The sequence below is a fragment of the Protopterus annectens genome, chromosome 12.part0 (genome assembly GCF_019279795.1).
Source record: "Protopterus annectens isolate FY-2018-M chromosome 12.part0, PAN1.0, whole genome shotgun sequence".
In the NCBI taxonomy this organism is placed as follows: domain Eukaryota; kingdom Metazoa; phylum Chordata; order Ceratodontiformes; family Protopteridae; genus Protopterus; species Protopterus annectens.
In genome coordinates this window covers 36,131,222-36,151,991 of record NC_056746.1, presented here as the reverse complement: position 1 = coordinate 36,151,991, position 20,770 = coordinate 36,131,222, and the positions used below count along the sequence as shown (strand labels likewise).

The 20,770-nt window shown below is 42.9% G+C and overlaps 1 protein-coding gene across 1 annotated transcript in view; it reads left to right on the top strand.

Annotated features, from left to right (window-relative positions):
* The window catches only part of LOC122816127 (vitellogenin-like), a 278,394-nt gene that overhangs the window by 82,402 nt on the left and 175,222 nt on the right, over positions 1 to 20,770 (top strand). The window lies entirely within an intron of this gene.

Below are 20,770 nucleotides of genomic sequence, written 5' to 3'. Positions count from 1 at the left end.
TTTGTGAAGAATTATGTTCCCCACCATCTGACAAATTAGCCAGAAAATTATCTAAAGACATTTGAGTAGCATCCACGGTCTCTCGAAAAATACGAGGCAAATGCAATTGTGGATCACTCGACATGAAAAATGATGACCACCAAAACAAACGCGAGTAAAACTGGAAAAACAACAGGCAAAGCCACAACTTGAGAAACAGATTTAATTCTCTGACGTCTCGGCCGTAGCCTTCAAGGAGTAAAAAACTCATAAACACAAGCACATTATATATGATACATATCAATTAATAAAACAATTATACAATAAATCAATTAAATATAAAACAATCATTACATCAAATGAGTACTCTCCAATTTAGTTCTTCATTAAGACCATTTGGATGCATAGTATTAAATTTCATTATTTTGAAAGCTTTGCCATATGGGGAAATTGTTAGAATTTCCAGATTATGTAATAATGAAGATGTGTTCAACAAGGAATTGAACTTATTGATGAACATGTTTTGTCAGAGGGGTTACAATGAAGAAGTAATTCAAAATAGCTATATGAAGTTTTCTGGACATAGATGTAAAAAAGTTGTTAATAAGTTGTGTACTAGGCATCCAGTTGAATATAATGATAAAATTAATGAACAAAAGGATGATTTATATTTTGTTACAACTTATGGTTGTTTTAGTGTCGAATTGGTTAAGTTAGTTAACCATTATTGGATTTTTTTTAATTCTCTGAATAATGTGTCATCCTGGTTAAATGCCAAATTAAAATTTTCTTATAAAAGAGGTAGGAATATAAAGGACTTTTTAGTAAAAAGTAGATTTGCTATGCCTATTGCTCATGTACATCGTAGTTTACTAATAAGTGGTACGCATAAGTGTGGTAAATGTAAGGCTTGTAGTTTTATAGTTACTAGCTTTCCTTACATTAATAATGTTAGTTTTAATGTATGTAATAATTTTAGTTGTAATTCTGAGGGGGTGATATATGCCATTAAATGCCCATGTAATAAATTTTACATTGGGGAAACTAAAAGGGCTTTTAAGCTTAGGCTTATGGAACATGCGAGGGACATTATTAATAACAAGGAAGAAAGCTCTGTAGCTGTACATTTTAGGAATTTTCATAATAGTAGAAATGAGGGTTTGCAAGGTACAGTTTTAGAAAAAATAAATTGTTCCTGGCATGATAGTTTGAATATTAAACAAGTTTTATTACATAAAGACGCCATTTACATTTTGAAATTTTATACTATGCATCCAAATGGTCTTAATAAAGAACTAAATTGGAGAGTACTCATTTGATGTAATGATTGTTTTATATTTAATTGATTTATTGTATAATTGTTTTATTAATTGATATGTATCATATATAATGTGCTTGTGTTTATGAGTTTTTTACTCCTTGAAGGCTACGGCCGAGACGTCAGAGAATTTAATCTGTTTCTCAAGTTGTGGATTTGCCTGTTGTTTTTCTAGTTTTACTCGTGTTTGTTTTGGTGGTCATCACAATTTGAACTAGTGGCAGAGAAATTGCAATTCACCCCTGGCTTATGGATGGGGCAGTTTATAGGAACCCTAACGCACAGGCATATACCAAAGCCATTCTAGCCTGGAGGCATGGATAATTGGGAAAATTGGGGCATGAATGGCAAGGCTTAACAAGGATCTGGGTTGGTTACTTAGAAACCTCTTATGATCCTATGATCTTATGTTTTACTCAGTTTGATTAGGCATTGGACTTTCTGGAGCCACTAGTAAATACTATGAATTTGAAATGTTTTGTTAATCTTTTTTTTGTGTAATGTAAGTGGAATAAATAGGATATTTTGCCTCTAACCATTAAAAGAAGAAAACAAAATCATTTTTGCCTATTCTGTCCATAAGTTATTTTATCATAATGTTTCTGGAAATTAAGAAATGGATAAAACTAATAAATCCAAACCAGTCCAGAAGTTGAAAATGTTGAAACACAGGTGCCCAGTAGGAAGGTAACTGGAATAAAGAAGCTGAACCATGACAAAGTAAAATCTTTTTTAATACAAAATGGTGAGTGATTTCACAATGGTTACCATTGCTTCATCAGACAGTTCATTCAAACAGCAACAGCACTTAAATAATTTAATTCATTACTAAAACAACCAATTCTACCACTCAAATTTAATTCAGCAATCAATTGATTACTATGGTTACATTTTACCCTTAGTTAATTGCTGAAGTCAGAAAAACACTGTTTAAAAACCACATGCACAAAATGTAAAAACAAGAACATGTGGATGAATATAAATAAAATATATAAAAAGTCAATGAATAAATACATATACTCATGTTCCCCATTTAGTAACTGCTTGTGTGTGTGGGTATAAGCATGAAAACTTAGAATTTATATTTGCTGTTGTTGGGTGTGTCCATTTCTTTCATGGCTGATGACAAGGACAAACACCCTAAGACAGGGTTTAAAAAATGCCCTAAATGTGGGCAGAAGATGTCTATTACTGACTACTATGTTAATTGTGTCTACTGCTTAGGTGCCTTGCACTTACAAGAAACATGTTCCATATCCCATTCCTTTTCCTCTCAGGTCCTCCAAGAGAGAAAGAGGAAGCTCATTGACAGGAGTTTGTTGGAACCTTCTTTCCAGGAGGCTTTGGGTGCCCAGGATGGCTCTAGTAAGTCCTCAAACTCCTCCAAGACTTCTGTGGATTAGAAAAAGTCTAAAAAGTTAAAAAGAGTCTGTGACATTGGCTCTACAGGTCTCGGAGCCGACTGTCTTTTTATTTCGGAGCCGGTCCTCGGTTTTGGAACCAGTATCCGAAATTCCTAAATCTCTGCTACTTCAGTCGGTACCATCAGTCCATTCATTTCGGTCTTCTGTTAGCCTCTCAGATTTGGATGTGGATCAGGTGGTGCAGAAGCTTCTACAGGCACTGGCCTTTTCAAAATTATCGGCTCCGACCCAGGTGGCTTCGGAGCCGAAGACCCTTATGCCAGCTGTATCTCTTTCTCCTCCTAGCCATACCAGTCCTTTGGAGCAGGAAGAGTCTGACTTGCTGACTGTGGAGCCTTCAGAGCCAATGCCTGCTCCAGTGTCTTCGGCTCCATTCACTCTGATGTCCTCAGCGCCGATTGCGGACTCTAGGAGCCAACACTCTCTGCTCGGGTCTGGGGAGGATAGTCTAACTGACTTGTCAGTTCCGACTTTGCCTCTCGGGGCTTCGTCTAGGATGAACTCGGCTCCTACCTAGGGCTCGGAACCCACTGTCCCGGTGCCAGGGGTATCGATGGTTTCCTTGGATCTGTTGGTCCCTTCGCATCAGAGCAGGGGTTCCTTCGAAGCCATGAGGAGAGTTATGTCTCCCAAGACATCCTCAAGTTCAGGTCTGGCTTCTTCATCCCCTAAAGTGCCTGTGTCTGCTTCTCCTTCACAGATACTAGCTAAGCGTAGAGACCCAGAGCCTCGGGAAGCTCCATTGAGTGGCCCATGCTCTTCCGAGACCTCACCAGAAGCTCCCACTGATGAGGTTCTCAGGAAGGGAGTGTGTAAGAGGAAACATTTAGACTCCCCTCAGGAGTCACTAACATCTGATACTGACTTGGATGAATCAGAAGGGTCCCCATGATCCCCCTCTGAGGATATCTCATTTGTAGAGATACTTGAAATCCTTAGGCAGAGGGGGTGACTGGCAGTCCACCAACCCTACTGAGGACGAGTCGGTTCTCCTGAAGGCTTTCAGGTTTCAGTCCTTCACCTCTTGGGTGACTCCGCCCTTTAATGAGCTTATGCAGCTGGTCTCATGAAGGGCGTGGGAGTCTCCGGACACCATGGAACCTGTCCCTAGGAGGCCTAATAAGTTCATATCTGCCCCCCAAGATAAATCCTTATTGACAAAGGTATGCTAGTTGATGCCATGGTGGTGATGGCAGCCACCAAAAAGGAAATGTCTGAAACTTCCTCGTCTAGCCATCCTCCTAACAGAGACTCCAGGATCATGGATAGATATGGGAAGTGCATGTTTAGTTGAGCAACGTTTGCACTCCATTCACTTAACTATTTAACCCATTTTACAAGACTACAAAGAGATCTCCTCAAAGAGCTGGGAGATACTCTTCAGGGTACAGTAGCTGCAGGAGCTACAGACAAAGTTGCTTCCCAACTTGCTACCCTCAATTCAATAGTGAACTCATCCATGCACCTCATTTCATATGCAGGTGATGGAATGAGTAGGGCAGCGGGTACAGGAGTTGCTCTTAGGAGACACTCCTGGATGCGCTTGTGTTCCTTCGCAGAGCCCTTCAAGTCATCCTTTGTGAATACCCCCTTTGATGGCTCGTCCCTTTTCAGGCCCACAGTTAAGGAAACTTTAACCAGGTGTGAGAAGGAGGGAAAGACTCTGTCTGCCATCGGAGTCTGTTTTTCCACCCCTACTAGACCCTACCCCAATGGTCAAAGGGGAAGGAAAATGTGGTTCCAAAAATCCCAAGGAGTCATTCAGGACACATGTGATGAACCCCCCTCCAGGGGCAGAGTTGGGGACAGTAATGCAAGACGCTGCTCTCGCAGCAGAGGGGGTCCACAAGACCAGGGCGACAGTGATCACTTCTTTGGGAAGCCCTACCAGTGATCCTGAAAGGAGCCCCGACTGTCCTGCTCTGGAGGCAGTCAGGGGTCACTTATCTTTGTACCCAGATGCCTGGCTCAACTGAGTACAAAGTATCATTTCCAGAGGATACTTCATCCATTCGCCACACCTCCTGCACTGACAAGAAAAATCCCGGATGTTCCACCCAGTTACAGGGAACAAACAACAGTAGAGGTCCAGACGTTGCTAAGAAAAAGAGTCATCCAACCAGTCCCAGCAGACCAGACATGATCTGGACCTTACTCAGGACTCTTTTTAGTTCCAACAAAGACAGGAGACTGGAGACCTATATTGGACCTCAGCAGACTAAACAAATCTGTAAAGAAGGAGAAGTTTCTGATGGCCATGCTTCAGTCAATACTTCCCTTCTTAGGGAAAGACATTTGGATGTGCTCAATAGATCTCCAGGATGCGTACTACCACATAAAAATGGTCAGGCCATCCAGGGATCATCTGCAGTTCTGGCTAGGAGCCAGTCATTACCAGTTACAAGCCCTGCCCTTTGGTCTCACTACAGCCCCCAGAATGTTCACCAAATGCATGGCAGTGGTCATGGCTCACTTGAGATGCTTAGGATTTCAGGTGTTTCCGTACCTAGACGATTGGCTCCTCACAGCCACCACCAGGCATCAACTCATTCAGGCCAGGGAATCCATTCTGTCACTCTGCAACCAGCTGGGCATTACAATAAACTCAGAAAAATCTGCCTTGTCACCATCACAGCATATCGTCTTTATCGGAGCAGAACAGGACACTACCACCACCACCGCGCTAAGACTTCCAGTAGAAAGAGTCTTACTTCTCCATCAGCATGTCCGCATTCTAATATCCAAAAACAAAGCACCAGCATCAGAAGTTCTGAAATTGTTAGGAATGATTGCAGCAGCAATTCTGGCCGTACCACCGGGTCGTATGCACATGCGGATACTGCAATGGCTGTTGTTCACTCAGTGGTCTTACCAAGAGCTCCCCGTGTCTCACATGATAATGATCACAAATTCCTGTAAAAAGGATCTTCAGTGGTGGCTTACCTCACTTCATGTTATGATAGGACGTCCATTTCTTTTACCCTCCCACCAGTGGCCAGAGTGACCACCGACTCTTCCCTGATAGGGTGGGAGGGCATTTTCAGGGAAGGACAGCCCAAGGCACATGGACTAATCAAGAAACACATCTGCATATCAATGTCCTAGAGATGAGAGCAGTACTTTTGGCATTGCAGTACTTCCAGGACTCTCTTCCTCTGGGTACGATTGTGATTCAAACGGACAACATGTCAGTGCCCTGGTACTTGAACAAAGAAGGAGGCACCAGATCCTACCCCCTTTGTCACGAGGCCCTAAGAGTATGGCAGTGGGCCATATCCACCCAACATTTTCTGTTAGCAACGCACATTCCACGGCAAGCCAACGTGATAGCAGACAAGCTGAGGAGAGCATTTTTTTTGCCCCACAAGTGGTCCCTCAAGAAATAGCGGACAGGATATTCCGCAGGTGGGGCCAGCCTTGCAGTGACCTTTTTGCCAGTCATATGAACACCAAATGCAGAAGCTGCTTTGCCCTGATTCCCCCTCCGGGAGAAGCTCCAAGGGATGCACTCGTTCACGATTGGCCCCCGGGTCTCCTCTGTGCATTCCCACCAATCCTGTTGATACCCAAGGTATTACAGAAAGTGAAAGCCCTGGGAAGGACTATCATTCTAACAGCTCCTCATTGGCCTCGTCAGATTTGGTTCCCCTTCCTTCGACTTCATCTTTTGGAGGACCCCTGGATTCTGGACCCAGTTCTGGACCTTCTGACGCACTCGTCGGGGGAACATCATCCCTCTCTGCAATCTCTGAAGCTGACAGCTTGGCTGCCCCAATTCCCATAATAGCCGGGTTCTGTAACCTCTTCAATGCGATGAAGCAAATTTTCTCATCCTCTCACAAATCCTCTACAAGGAAGCTATACCTTAGCAAATGGAAAAAATGTTCTATATGGGCCTCTAAAAACAATATTAATCCTTACCAAGCCCCTATGGCCTCTATACTAGAATTCTTGACCATAATCTTTAATAAAGGACCTACAGCAGCAACAGTCAGTGTTCAACCTGCTGCCATCTCTGAGTTCATTTTAGATTTGAAGGGTTGAATATTTTGTCACACAAATTATCCAAAGCCTTTCTCAAAGGGACCTTTCATATTAGACCTCCTGTGATGTCTCCCTATTCTCCATGGCATCTAAATTTTATGCTTTCCCGCATAATTCTTCCTCCATTTGAACCAGCTTCCTCATGAGATCTCAAATTTTTGTCATGGAAAACCATCTTTTTAGTGGCTATAACTTCTGCCTGCAGAGTGTCAGAGCTTCAACCTTGTCCATCAAGCCTCCTTATTTGATTTTCCATGCTGACAGAGTCTCACTTCAAGTAAACCCCTCTTTCTTGGCCAAAGTTTGCACTGAAACTAATCACAACGAAATTATTGATTTGCCAGTTTTCTTCCCCAACCACTCCAACAATCTAGAGTACATGCTGCACAAACTTGATGTTCACAGACAGCTCAGATTTTATTTGGCTAGAACAAAAGATTTCAGGAAATCAGACTAGCATTTTGTTTCATTTTCAGATTCCAGGAAAGGTATGCCACTGGCTAAAACAACTCTGTCTAAATGGTTATCTGATTGTATCACCTTTGCTTATTCAGCTGCCAATATGCCCTTACAGCATAAAATTAAAACTCACTCAAACAGAGCAGTTTCTACATTCACTGCATTTTCTGCCAGACTTCCTATAGATAACATTTGCGCAGCAGTCACTTGGTCAAAACCTCATACCTTTATCACTCATTACAAGTTGACAGGGCCTCTAGGGACAGGACCTCCTTTGGATCCACGATTCTGAGAAATATACTTCCGTGAGCCACCCGAGGTAGATGGTGCTTGGGATGCTACCCATCAGTAAAGAATGAATGGCGAGATAGAACAACTTCACATAAAGAGGTTATGTACTTACCATAACGTTCCATGTAAGTTGTTCATCTTGCCTTCATTCTTACGTCCCTCCCTCCTTGGCTCTCAGAAGACCGAGATGCTAGATCCTTCCTGGTCACTCAACCCTTCTATACTTTCTCTCTTATGGAGTTATAAAATGACATATGGTATTATTATATGCAGCAAACAAGATCTGAGGTAACTCATGGTGCATCATGGGATAGGGACTTGGCCTTGAGCTACTTGAAATCCTCGAGCTTTGTAGTAGGTGCTGACTCGGTGCCGAGGGATCTTCGAACCCATCAGTAAGAATGAAGGCGAGATGAACAACTCACATGGAACGTTATGGTAAGTACATAACTTCTTTATGTGCAGTAGACTAATAAACACAATGAATTTTGCTGATACAGATTTAGTTACTGTTGACTTGAGGGTTTAAACTATTTGCATCTTCTCCGGTATATACACCATTTTATCAACCTTTAATCATTTCCCTACACCTTTTCTCCTGCACCTGTTTAGCCCATGTTATCTGCAAAAACTGACCCCTATTCCTCGCTCCCTGCCTTTTACTTCCAAACTCATTATTTACTGTCAATTTACAACTTTTCATATGGCTGATATCAAAATAAACATATTTCCTCCACTTTTTATGTTCCTTTTCAGATATAATTTTCATGTTGCATATATCCTCTTTTTAATGCTCATTTTCCATATGATTTTTCCCATTTCCTTTTATTTTTCCTAACACTCCCTGTACTTTCTCCTTCCCATGTTTCTGTTTTCTCTTTTGTTTGCGTTCCTTTTTCTTGCTTTTTTACTTTCCATAATGATGTACCTCAGTTTTTGCCACCATGTATGTCTTTCACTCATTTTCAGTTTGTTCACCTCCCTTTTCCTGTTGTTTCCCACTTTCCATGTACGTTCTCCGTATGTTGCATTACTTTTTGTCCAGTTCCTAGACAGTTTAACACTGCAGCTAACATTAAAAATAGTTGCTGAGTTTTTTTTCAGTATACATCATTATTAGTATTACGCACATAATTTTATAGGGAGGGGGCTGTATGAATAGCAGATGTGCTTGCTTGGTTTGGTTGCACAGATATCATGTAAACAGTCTTTGCTCTGATCATGCCATTCTACATTTCCACAGAAGTGGGCACATGTTTCAGTATGATTTTAGTCATCATTTGCTCAGCAAGATGAGTCGAGGAATGTTTTAGCCACCAGTTCATATGGAGCGCAGGTTTTGTTTAGTATTGTTTGATGTGCAAGGGCAGAGTATTTTAAAGTCAGCAAGTGATCTCTTTACCTAAACGTCTTTGTGTACTGCTGTTCACATTATTTTCTATGATTCAAGTATTGGTGTTCACTGCTTGCCTTTTTCAGAAAATACAGGTTTAACTAAATATTTATGCATTTAGTTCAGAGTCTGCCCATCCTCCATGTATCTATATGGGTTTTCACTTGGTGCTTATTTCCTACTATGTCCCAGAAATGTTTCCTAAGTGAATTGGTATTCATATTGCCCATATGTGTGTGCTTTGAGAGACTGAGTGAGGAGCGAGAAGGAGTGTGTGAGTAAGTGAGTGAGGAGTGAGGAGTGAGAGGGGAATGAGTGAGTTAGTGAAAGAGGAAGGGGAGTGAGTAAGTGACTGAGGGATTCAATCAGTGTGTGGGAGAGAGAGGGTAAGTGAGTGATTTAGTGAGGAGTGAATGAGGAGTGAGTGAGTTAGTAAAGGAGGGAGGGAGTGAATAAGTGATTGAGTGAGGAGGGAGTGAGTCAGTTAGTGAGAGAAGTGAGTAAGTGACTGAGTGAATGAGGAGGGAGAGAGGGAGTGAATGTTTGTTTCCTGTGATGGGCTAGCTCCCCTTCCAGGATCAATTCCTCTGCCTTGTGCCCATTTAGTTCCAGGATAGACAGACGGCTGCCTCACAACCCTGAATTGGATTAAGAAGACAACTGGAGAATGAATGAATGAATTAGTCCATATAAGTCTTGTAACAGCTGTGTATAATTATTGTAGGGTCCTTTAATGGTGCATGCAGTTATATCATTGTAACAGCCATGTATAATTATTGTAGGGTTCTTTAATGGTGCATGCAGTGATATCATTGTAACAGTCGTGTATAATTATTGTAGGGTTCTTTAATGGTGCATGCAGTGATATCATTGTAACAGCCGTGTATAATTATTGTAGAGTTCTTTAATGGTGCATGCAATGATATCATTGTAAGAGACGTTTATAATTATTGTAGGGTTCTTTAATGGTGCATGCAGTGATATCATTGTAACAGCTGTGTATAATTATTGTAGGTTTCTTTAATGGTGCATGCAGTGATATCATTGTAACAGTCGTGTATAATTATTGCAGGGTTCTTTAATGGTGCATGCAGTGATATAATTGTAACAGCCGTGTATAATTATTGTAGGGTTCTTTAATGGTGCATGCAGTGATATCATTGTAACAGCCGTGTATAATTATTGTAGGGTTCTTTAATGGTGCATGCAGTGATATCATTGTAACAGTCGTGTATAATTATTGTAGGGTTCTTTAATGGTGCATGCAGTGATATAATTGTAACAGCCGTGTATAATTATTGTAGGGTTCTTTAATGGTGCATGCAGTGATATCATTGTAACAGTCGTGTATAATTATTGTAGGGTTCTTTAATTGTGCATGCAGTGATATCATTGTAACAGCCGTGTATAATTATTGTAAGGTTCTTTAATGGTGCATGCAGTGATATAATTGTAACAACCGTGTATAATTATTGTAGGATTCTTTAATGGTGCATGCAAAAACGGTTCGATTTTTGGCAACCTATGATATCATTGTAACAGCAATTTATAATTATTGTAGGGTTCTTTAATGGTGCATGCAGTGATATCATTGTAACAGCCGTGTATAATTATTGTAGGGTTCTTAATGGTGCATGCAGTGATATCATTGTAACAGCCGTGTATAATTATTGTAGGGTTCTTTAATGGTGCATACAGTGATATCATTGTAACAGCTGTGTATAATTATTGTAGGATTCTTTAATGGTGCATGCAGTGATATCATTGTAACAGCCGTGTATAATTATTGTAGGGTTCTTTAATGGTTCATGCAGTGATATCATTGTAACAGCCGTGTATAATTATTGTAGGGCTCTTTAATGGTGCATACAGTGATATCATTGTAACAGCCGTGTATAATTATTGTAGGGCTCTTTAATGGTGCATACAGTGATATCATTATAACAGCCTTGTATAATTATTGTAGGGCTCTTTAATGGTGCATGCAGTGATATCATTGTAACATAGGTTCATAGGTTCATAGGTTTATACTAGGCTATCTGCCCTAAGGCATTTATAAGCCTAGCCCAAATTATTGTGGCTTACGCCACCCCTTATATGAAAAAATACTGTGCCCATTAGTTTGTTGTGCCTCTGTCCAGCAGTGACCCAGAGATGATTCCCGGGGTAAACCCACGATCTCCCATCCACAGGTCTAGATTTCTCTTGAACAGAGTCAGCGAGGTGCTCTGCCTCACATGGACCGGGATTTTATTCCACAGCATAGGGAGTCTCTGAGTGATAAATCTATCCCTCCAGCACGTCCTATTTATATCCGTGCTAAGGTTTAAGTCGCTTGCTCTAGTGGTTTTGGTGGATTTGGATTTTTTGAGGTGGAGCATGTCCATTGATTCCGGGTTGGACATGGCCTTGTATGTCAGGCACATGTCACCTCTGAGCAGGCGGTATGCGACTGAATAGAGCTGGAGTTTCTTCAATCTGGCAGCATATGACAGATTTTGGAGTCCCTTTATCCTTTTGGTGAGGAACTTTTGGGGTCTCTCCAATTGCTGCAGATGTCGGGTGAGATACATCCCGAATGGGGCATTGTACTCGATCATTGGTCTGATAAGTGAAGAGTACAGGGGAACAATGACCTCACTAGATCTGGATGTGAATCCCTTCATGATCAAGTGGGCAATGTAGAAGGTCTTTCTAACCACTTTAGCAATGTGAGTGCCAAAAGAAAGGCCACTGTCAACCTGGGTCCACAGGTCCCTGATAACCTCTTCTGTGCTTAGTGGATTGCCACCTATATGGTAGCTTGGGGTTACCTTGTTTTTCCCGAAGGGTATGACTATACATTTTTTGGCGTTTAACTTCAGGCCATGGCTCTGGCACCAGCTATCTGTTTCCGTGAGTCCCTTCTGAAGGATATCAGTGTCCGATGCACTTTCCACTATGGCGCCCAGTTTGCAGTCATCTGCAAACTTTGTCAGCCAAAGTCCTCCCATGTTGGCCTGTACTTCTGAGAAGTAGATGCCAAACAATAGGGGCCAAGGACCGAGCCCTGTGGGACACCACTTGTGACCGGCTTGGAGTCTGACACAGCGCCAGCAACTCTAACCCTGTGGGTTCTGTCCTTAAGCCAGTTTGCAACCCATCTTGTGACATATGGGTTTACATTTAAGCTGGTAAGTTTTTCTACAATACCCGAGTGGGGTATTGTGTCGAAGCCTTTGCAAGGTCAAGGTAGGCTGTATGGACTGCCTTTCCCTCATCAATGGCCTTGGTGACTATTTCAAGAAGTCGACCAAGTTCAAAAGGCATGATCTTCCCTTGACAAAGCCAAACTGGGTCGGGTCCAATGTCTGCAAGTCCCTATATCTTTGTTTATGAGCTCCATTATGATCCTCTCCATAGCTTTGCAGACTAGACTTGTTAAGCTTATGGGCGGTAATTACCAGGGTCCGTAGAGGCGCCACCTTTGTGGAGTGGGACCACAGTTGCCGTCGCCACTCCTTGGGCACGTATCCTGTGGTAAGGCTGAGATTAAACAGCTGCCTTATGTGCGGGTTTAATTCCTCATTTAGCTCGTGTAGCACACAGCCGGGGACACCATCCGGTCCCATTGATGCTGTGTTTTTAGCTTTAGAGAGAGCAGCTTTCACCTGCGCATTTGAGATGTCCGGGAGGCTACACTCGGCTGGGATAGTTATCTCTCCTTTAGGGGAGAGGGGGGTGAAGTTTGCACTGAACCTGTCTGCCAGTATGTTGGCAATATCTGTGGGTTCAGTGATTTTTGTATCATTTTGGACTAATTCTGAGCATATCTGTGAGTTTCCACCCAGGTTCCTAACATAGCTGAAAAAGGCCTTATGATTGTCCTTTGAATCCATGGCAATTTTCTCTCAAAATTGGCCTTAGTTGATTTTATGAGTGCTCGTATTTTTTACTAATAATGATCAGGGGTGACTTCCCTTTTATGGATTTTGTTCTATCATGTAATAGCTTTCTCCTCTTATTGTAAAGTTTGTTAATGGCTGGGGTCCACCAGACTGGACGTTTGCCCTTTGTGGAAAGAGTCTTGGTTTTATTTGGGATTGCCTGATCCATGCAGTCCTGGAGGTGTTCATAGAAGGCATTTGTAAGGGCTTCCGCAGCTTGGGTTGTGGTTTCCTCTGACTCAGGGGCCTTGAAGGATACCACACCAGTCTTGAGTAGTGTGAAGTTTGCTTTAGAGAAGTTCTTCACTATGGTCTTTTTGTTTGGGGTGGGGCGGGATGTGGATTTCCAGTGAGATTAGTTTATGATCAGATCTCACCAATGAGGGATATACTTCGGTGTGGAGCATTTTGTCCCCATGTTTGTGACAATGAGATCTAGTATATTTTCTCCTCTCGTGGGAACAGTGACTAGCTGTTCCATGGCATTTGAATTTATGAACTCCAGGAACCGTTGGGCTAGAAAGTTAGGGCTTGAGTAATGTTCCCAGTCTATATTCGGGTAGTTGAAGTCACCCAATATGATGGTGTTTGGAGATACATTTATACCCTCCAGTGTCTTCAGGAAGGCTGTGTGGGGTTCCTGAGTTTGAGAGGGTGGCCTGTAGCATGCTACAATTTGTAGAGCAGTTTTGCCTATTGTTAGTTGCACTTGGATGGTTTCCGAAGCTTCATGCGTTGCCACCAACCTGGAGGTGTGAGTATCCTTTATGAATATGGCCATGTATAATTATTGTAAGGCTCTTTAATGGTGCATACAGTGATATTATTGTAACAGCTGTGTATAACTATTGTAAGACTCTTTAATGGTTCATACAGTGATATCATTTTAACAGCTGTGTATAATTATTGTAGGACTATTTAATGGTGCATACAGTGATATCATTGTAACAGTCGTATTTAATTATTGTAGGGCTCTTTAATGGTACATACAGTGATAGCATTGTAACAGCCGTGTATAGTTATTGTAGGGCTCTTTAATGGTACATACAGTAATAGCATTGTAACAGCCGTGTATAGTTATTGTAGGGCTCTTTAATGGTGCATACAGTGATATCATTGAAATGTTCATTATGAGATTAATAATGCAGAGGAAAATATTGGCAGTACAAGCTATTTAGGACTGTTAGAAGGACTTAACAGTATTTGTATTAATCTTAGGAAAAGTGTATTCTGAGTGGAAAATAAAAACATATGTTCTGGTGATTTATAACATCTGAAATATCTTATTTATGAAACTGCATTCTGATTTTTTCTACTTGGAGAAATTAACTTTAATGCATTGGAGATTGGTACAGGTACTGCAGTACCAGTCAAAATTATTTCACCTAGAAGATTCCAAAGTTCAACTCCATGATGACCCAACTTACTGAGTTAAACGGCTTGAGGAAGCAACCTAACACAAAAAATTAAAATAAGTGTCCACTGGCTACCCCATGTGGGAGAGCAAGACACACACACACTTCCTAAACTTGGATATACTAACTCCAAATCACTCAAACATAAAGAAAAGGAAAAACAAACAAAAGGATATCCCTGCAGGCGCACAGAATGTACACGGACAGTGATTTCCGATGGATAATGAACTGGTATAAGAATTGCGTAGATGGTATCCTCATCAATTAGGACATGAATTATGGGATTAGTGTCGAGGTTCCTTATAGTTTCGACTGAAGCTCAGGGTATTCTTAAGCAGATGTTAAAATATTGATTATAGGTTTATTATAAAGTGTTCCACAAAACTGCCATTATGAACCTCGATTAAAGAAGTCGTGATTCCATCAGTTTCGGGTCGTTATTTCTTTATTGACGGCGTATCAATTACCGATTGGCGCAGAGATTGGGGAAAATTAAAGCAAACGTGGTTATGGGTAATATTTCTGAAAATACAAATCAAATGCAAATATTATGTATGCTAATATTCCAGATCATCGTAGTCCTCGAGCAATATCAAAGTGGAAATAAAGGGGAGAATAAAGTGGTGGCATTCGTCGTCGTCTCGGGAGGTGTAACAGAAATAATGGTCGTCAGAAATCAAATTAAATAAATAAAGGGAACAAATTCTTCGTGTCAGATGAACAGATAAATCGACAAAACCAGGATCGTTATTGAAGATGGAAGTCGATGCTCAGGATCGTGTCGGAAATTAAACGATGCTTTCATCCGGTCGAACAAATGGGATCGTCTCCGTAAGGTCTTTCGATATTAAATCCGACTCGACTCGAGGATCTCGATGTCGTCGTTTCAAAATGTAAATCCGCTCGACGTCGGATCGTCATCGTGGGCGCTCAAATTAAATCAAAACAAAGGAAATGGAGAACAAGTGTCGAAATAAAGCTCAAAATGCTCATCAGGACAATAAAGTTTCGGATCCTCGTCAGATAAGGTTGGAAACTCCGTCTCAGACAATAAAGGCTCGGTTATATCGTGTCGAATCGGCGTCGTCGGATCTCGTCGAAGATCGGCTCGTCTTCATCGTCGGATCTTATCGTCGATGGAAATCCATCAGGATCTCGGTCGTCATCGATGATCTCATCGCTCGTCATATCTCGTCGTCGTCGGAAAAGCTCAGATCATCAGGATCTTAATCGTCGGAAAAATCGTCTTCCTCGTCATCGACAGGATCTCGTCGGTCGGAAAACTCCGTCATCCATCGTCGATCTTCGTCGGTCGAAACTCGTCATCATCAGATCAGGATCGTCGTCGATATCGGGCTCAAATACTTTCATCCATCGGATCTCTCATCGAATCCGGCTGTCGTTAATCATCCGTCGTGTCGGATCTTCTCGTCATCGGATGGAAAACAAATCTTTCATCATCGACAAGGATCGTCGTCGACGTCGGAAATCAAATTAAACAATCGACTCGTCGGATATCGTCGTCCGGAAATCTCATCCGTAAATAAAAGGATCGTGTCGTCGATGCTCATCATTTCGACAGGTCGGGATCTCGATGTCGATAAGGTTCGTTTCAAATCATCGACAGGTTAATCGTTGTCGAATGAAATCGGCTCGGGATCTTATCGGCGTAAAACTCAAATCTTTCATCAAATCAAAAGGATCTCGTGTCGAAGTGAAAGAAGCTCAAAGATATCATCATCGTCGAACAGATATCTCGTCGAAGGAAATCGATAAATCATTTCGAAAAGTCGGGATCGATGAATCGAAATCGTATCTTTCATCGTCAAAACCGGGATCTCGTGTCGAGATGGAAGAAATGAAATAAAGGAAGTCCGGATCTCTCGTCGAAGTCGAAGAATAAAGTAAATCATTTCAGGAAGTCAGGATCTTGTCGATCAGTGGAAGAAACAAAATAAATATTGGATATATCTCGAAGATAAAGGAAAAGCTCGACAATCGTAAACAGGATCGTTAATCGAATAAATCAATCATCGAACAAATTCGATGTCGGAAGGAAAACAAATCATTTCAAAGGCGTCGGGATCGTCGAGTCGGAAAGCTCAAATCTCAGATCAGGATCTCGGTATTAAGTGGAATCCGTCAATCAAACTCAGGATCAATATCGGTGTCGAGTCGGAAATTTCAAAATTAATCAATCCATAAAGGATCTCCTCGTCGTCCGGAAAAATCAAATTAACAAGAAATAAACCAGGATCTTAATGTCGGTCAGAAATCGTCAGATCATAAATTTTCGATGGGGAAATAAAGGATGTCGAAATCCGGATCTTATTCAAAATTAAAGGGAACGAATGTAAATCCGTCGATCTCTCTCGGTTTATAAACAAATTAAAATCGTAAAGAAGTCAGGATCTCGTCGTCGAAAATCGAAATAAAATTAAATCCGCTCGAACCATAATCGATCCTCGTGTCGATAAAATAAAATCATCCATTTCAGAAACAAAGATAAGGTCTCTCGTGTCGATAAGGTTAAATAATGTCGATAAAGTCGGATCATATAATATTAAGGAAAACAAAATGTAAAGCTCGACGATATCGATATCGAAGTCGACAAATCTTTCGTCAAATAAAATAGAACAGGATCTATATCTCGATGTCGAAAAGAAACAAATTAAAATAAATCAAACGGACAGATCGATCTCTCTATGTCGAGTCGATAAACAAAATTAAAATATTTTCTCGGCTCGGATCATATCGTCGGTCGATTTCATCCGTATCCGGAACAAATCTCGATGATAAAGTCGACTCGGTCTCATCAAATAAAGGATCAAATTGTCGAGTCGATTTCCGTCTTTCATCCATCGACAGGATCTCGATTAATTAAACCGTCGGCTCAAATGCTCATCAAAAAGACCAGGATCATCGATTACGAAGATGGAAAAGTCTCTTTCATCATCAGGATCTCGTTAAATTAAATCAAAGTAAAATCAAATCAAAGATCGAATCGTCGAGGATGGAAGTCGTAAATCCGTCGACCGGATCTCGATGTCGATCTGAAAAATCCGTCATCATCGAAAATAAAGAGATAATTATCTCGATTGGTCGAAGATAAAGGAAGCTCGTCCGTCATCCATCGGATCTCTCGCTAAAGATATAAAACTCGTCAGGATCAATATCGATGTCGATCGCTCGAAATATCGTCGAACTCGGATCTCGATGTCGAATCGACTCAAATCATCATCGAATCTCAATCTCCTCGATATCCGGAAAAACTCAATCATCGAAGTCCGGCATCGAATGGATCTCTCGATATCAATCAATCCGCATCCGCTCGGAAGAAGATCGGATCTCGTCGAGAATCGGAAAAATCTTCCATCCATCGGCTCGGATCCTCGATGTCGAGGATCCGGCATATCATCCGCTCCATCATCCACTTTCCGCGTCCGGATCTCTCAAATGTCGAAATCGGCTCAAATCTTTCATCGCTCGTCGAGATATCGATGTCGAAAAATCGGCTCATCCTCATCCATCCGTAAAACATATCTCTCCGTGTCGAAATCCGGCGCTCCGTCTCATCCGCTCCGCTCCGAGATCTCGATATCGAAATCCGGCTCATCTCGCTTTCCGGCGCAGAAGAACTCGAATCTCTCGATAAATAAAACAATCAGGCATCATCATCCATCCGGCAGAAAACCGAGATCATCGATCAATCGGCATCCGTCTCATCCGCTCCGCGACCAGGATCTCTCCTAAATCAAGTCGCGCTCATCTTCATCATCCGGCGGATCGTCCATCTCTCAAATAAAATCGCTTTCCGTCTTTCATCCATCGGCTCGGATATTCGTCGAAGAATCAAACTCCATCTCATCACTCCGGATATAAATGTCGGGAATTTCAAATGCTCATCCATCGGCAGGCTCGGATCTCTCGTCGGCAAATCGGCGTAAAATACTATCACTTCCGCTCGGATCTCTCGTCTGAAATCAGGCGCTCCGATCTCTTCCATCCATCTCGAGGATCTCTCGTGTCGAAATCGAATCAAAATCCGGCGTCAATCTTATCGAAAGTCGGGCGTCGCTCGTCTTTCATCACTCGGATCTCTCGTGTCGAAGTCGACATCCGTCTTCATCCGCTCCGCGGCATCGAACGTCTCTCGTGTCGAAAGATAAGGGAAAAATCATCCGGAATCCGGATCTCTCTCAATCGAAGATGCGCTCGGCATCCGGATCTCGATGTCGTCGTCGCGCTCATCCGCTGGATCAAACAGGATCTCGTCGTCGAAGTCAGGCTCAAAATCTTCATCCGGCGAATCGGATCTCGTCGTCGATAGGCGTCTTTCATCGAATTTCGACGGATCTCTCGATGTCGATCAATGGGCATCCGTCGGATCATATCGATCGAAATCAGAAAAAGCTCAAAATGCTATCCGTCGGATCCTGGTCAGGCGTCACTCGTCGGATCTCGTGTCGAATCAGGCATCATGGATCTCATCAGTGTCGAAGATGGGCTCCGTCTCATCATCGGACTCGGATCGATGTCGAATCCGTCGTCTCCGTCGATCCGTCCATCAAATCGGATCATCTCGATGTCGAAATCCGCGCTCATCGTCGGATCTCGATATCGACCGGGCGTCATCCGTCATCCATCGGATCTCGTCGTCGGCTCGGATCGTGTCGATCATCCGTATCCGGTCGTCGGATCTCTCGATGTCGACGTCTCATCCGTCGGATCTCGTGTCGAAGTCGGAAAAATCATCAAAGCTCGAGGATCTCGTCGAAGTCCGGAAATCATCCATTTCCGGCGCTCGGATCATCGATGTCGAAATCAGGCGTCGTCTTCATCCGCTCGGATCGTCATCGTCCGGGGCGTCGTCATCATCCGGATCGGATCGTCGTCCGGCGTCGTCTTTCGGCATCCGGGTTTCCGGATCATCGTCATCGAATGTCGGGCGCTAAAATCATCCGGAAATGGGATCGTGGTCCGAAGTCAGATCTCATCCATCGGCGTCGGATCTCGATATCCGGTCTCGACAAATCATCATCAAAGATCGAATCTCTCCTCTCGTCGAAATATCCGTCATCATCGACTCGGATCTCGATGTCGAAGTCGGAAAAACCGTCTCATCCATCGACAAAACGTCGAAGATCAGATCTCATCATCCGGATCTCTCGATGTCGAATCGGGCGTCCGTCTTCATCCGTCGAGGATCTCCTCGTCGTCGGCTCGTCGCGTCGGATCTCTCGTCGTCGACTCGTCATCCGGATCGTCGTCGAAGATCGAATCCGTCTTTCATCGATCAAGATCGAATCGAAGATAAAGTCGCTCGGATCCTCGTCGTCGAAGTCGAAAACAAATATCGAAAAATAAACAGATATCTCGATGTCGAATCCGTCATCATTTCCGTCCGGTCGAAGATGGGCTCGGCGCGTCGGATCATCGTCGATCGTCGTCAGGATCTCTCGTCGTCGAAGCTCGTCATCAAAGTGGATCCTCGTCGAAGTCGACTCATCATCCGTCCGGATCTCGTCGTCGATCAATCGGCATCTTTCGGATCGATCGAAATCATCCGGCTCGGATCATCGTGTGGAATGGGCGTCATCCGCTCGTCGGATCTTCTCGATATAAAGTCAGGCATCTTCATCATCAAAATGGATCTCGATGTCGTCCGGGCGTCATCCGGCTCGGATCTTTCCTCGATGTCGAATCAGGCTCAAATCATCAAACCGATCTCGTCGGTCGATATCGGGAAGATATCTCGATGTCGTCGTCGGTTCGTCGATATCAAATCATCCATCGTTTTCGGATCATCGTCAGTCGGGCATCAGGTCATCCATCGGATATCGATCCGTCTCGACTCAAATCCATCGACGTCGGATCATCGTCGTCATCGTATCATCGTATCGGATCAGTCGACTCAAATCCGGGATCTCGTCGGTCGACGTCATCGAAATCCGGTCTCTCGTCGTCCGTCTAAAGATCGTCGAACTCGGTCTCGATGTCGGTCAGGCGTCATCCGGAAGTCATCATCGATTAAATCATCGGCGAAGGAACTCGGATCTCGATGTCGAAATCAGGCGCTCCATCGCTCGGGAACTCGAGGATCTCGATGTCGAAGATAAAATAAAGGCGGGAAAATCCGGATCGATGTCGAAATGGGCATCAATCCGCTTCCGGATCTCCTCGATAATCGAAATCCGGAAAAAGCAATCTTCATCGGCGGAAAGATCCGGATATCGATGTCGAAAGGATCCGGAAAAGCTCAAATCATCCGCTCGGCGAATCAGGATCTCGTCAGACAATCAAATCATCCAGCTCAAAAGACTCGGATCATCGAACAATAAAGCATCTTCATCCATCGGCTCGAGGATCAAAATTATCGTGTATCGCTCGGCGAACTCGGATCTCTCCTCGATGTCGAGGATCGGCAAATAATCTCCATCCGCTCAGGCGAAGACTCGAACCAATCTCGATGTCGAAAGATCAGGCAAATGCAAAATATCATAAATAAAGGCAAGGATCTC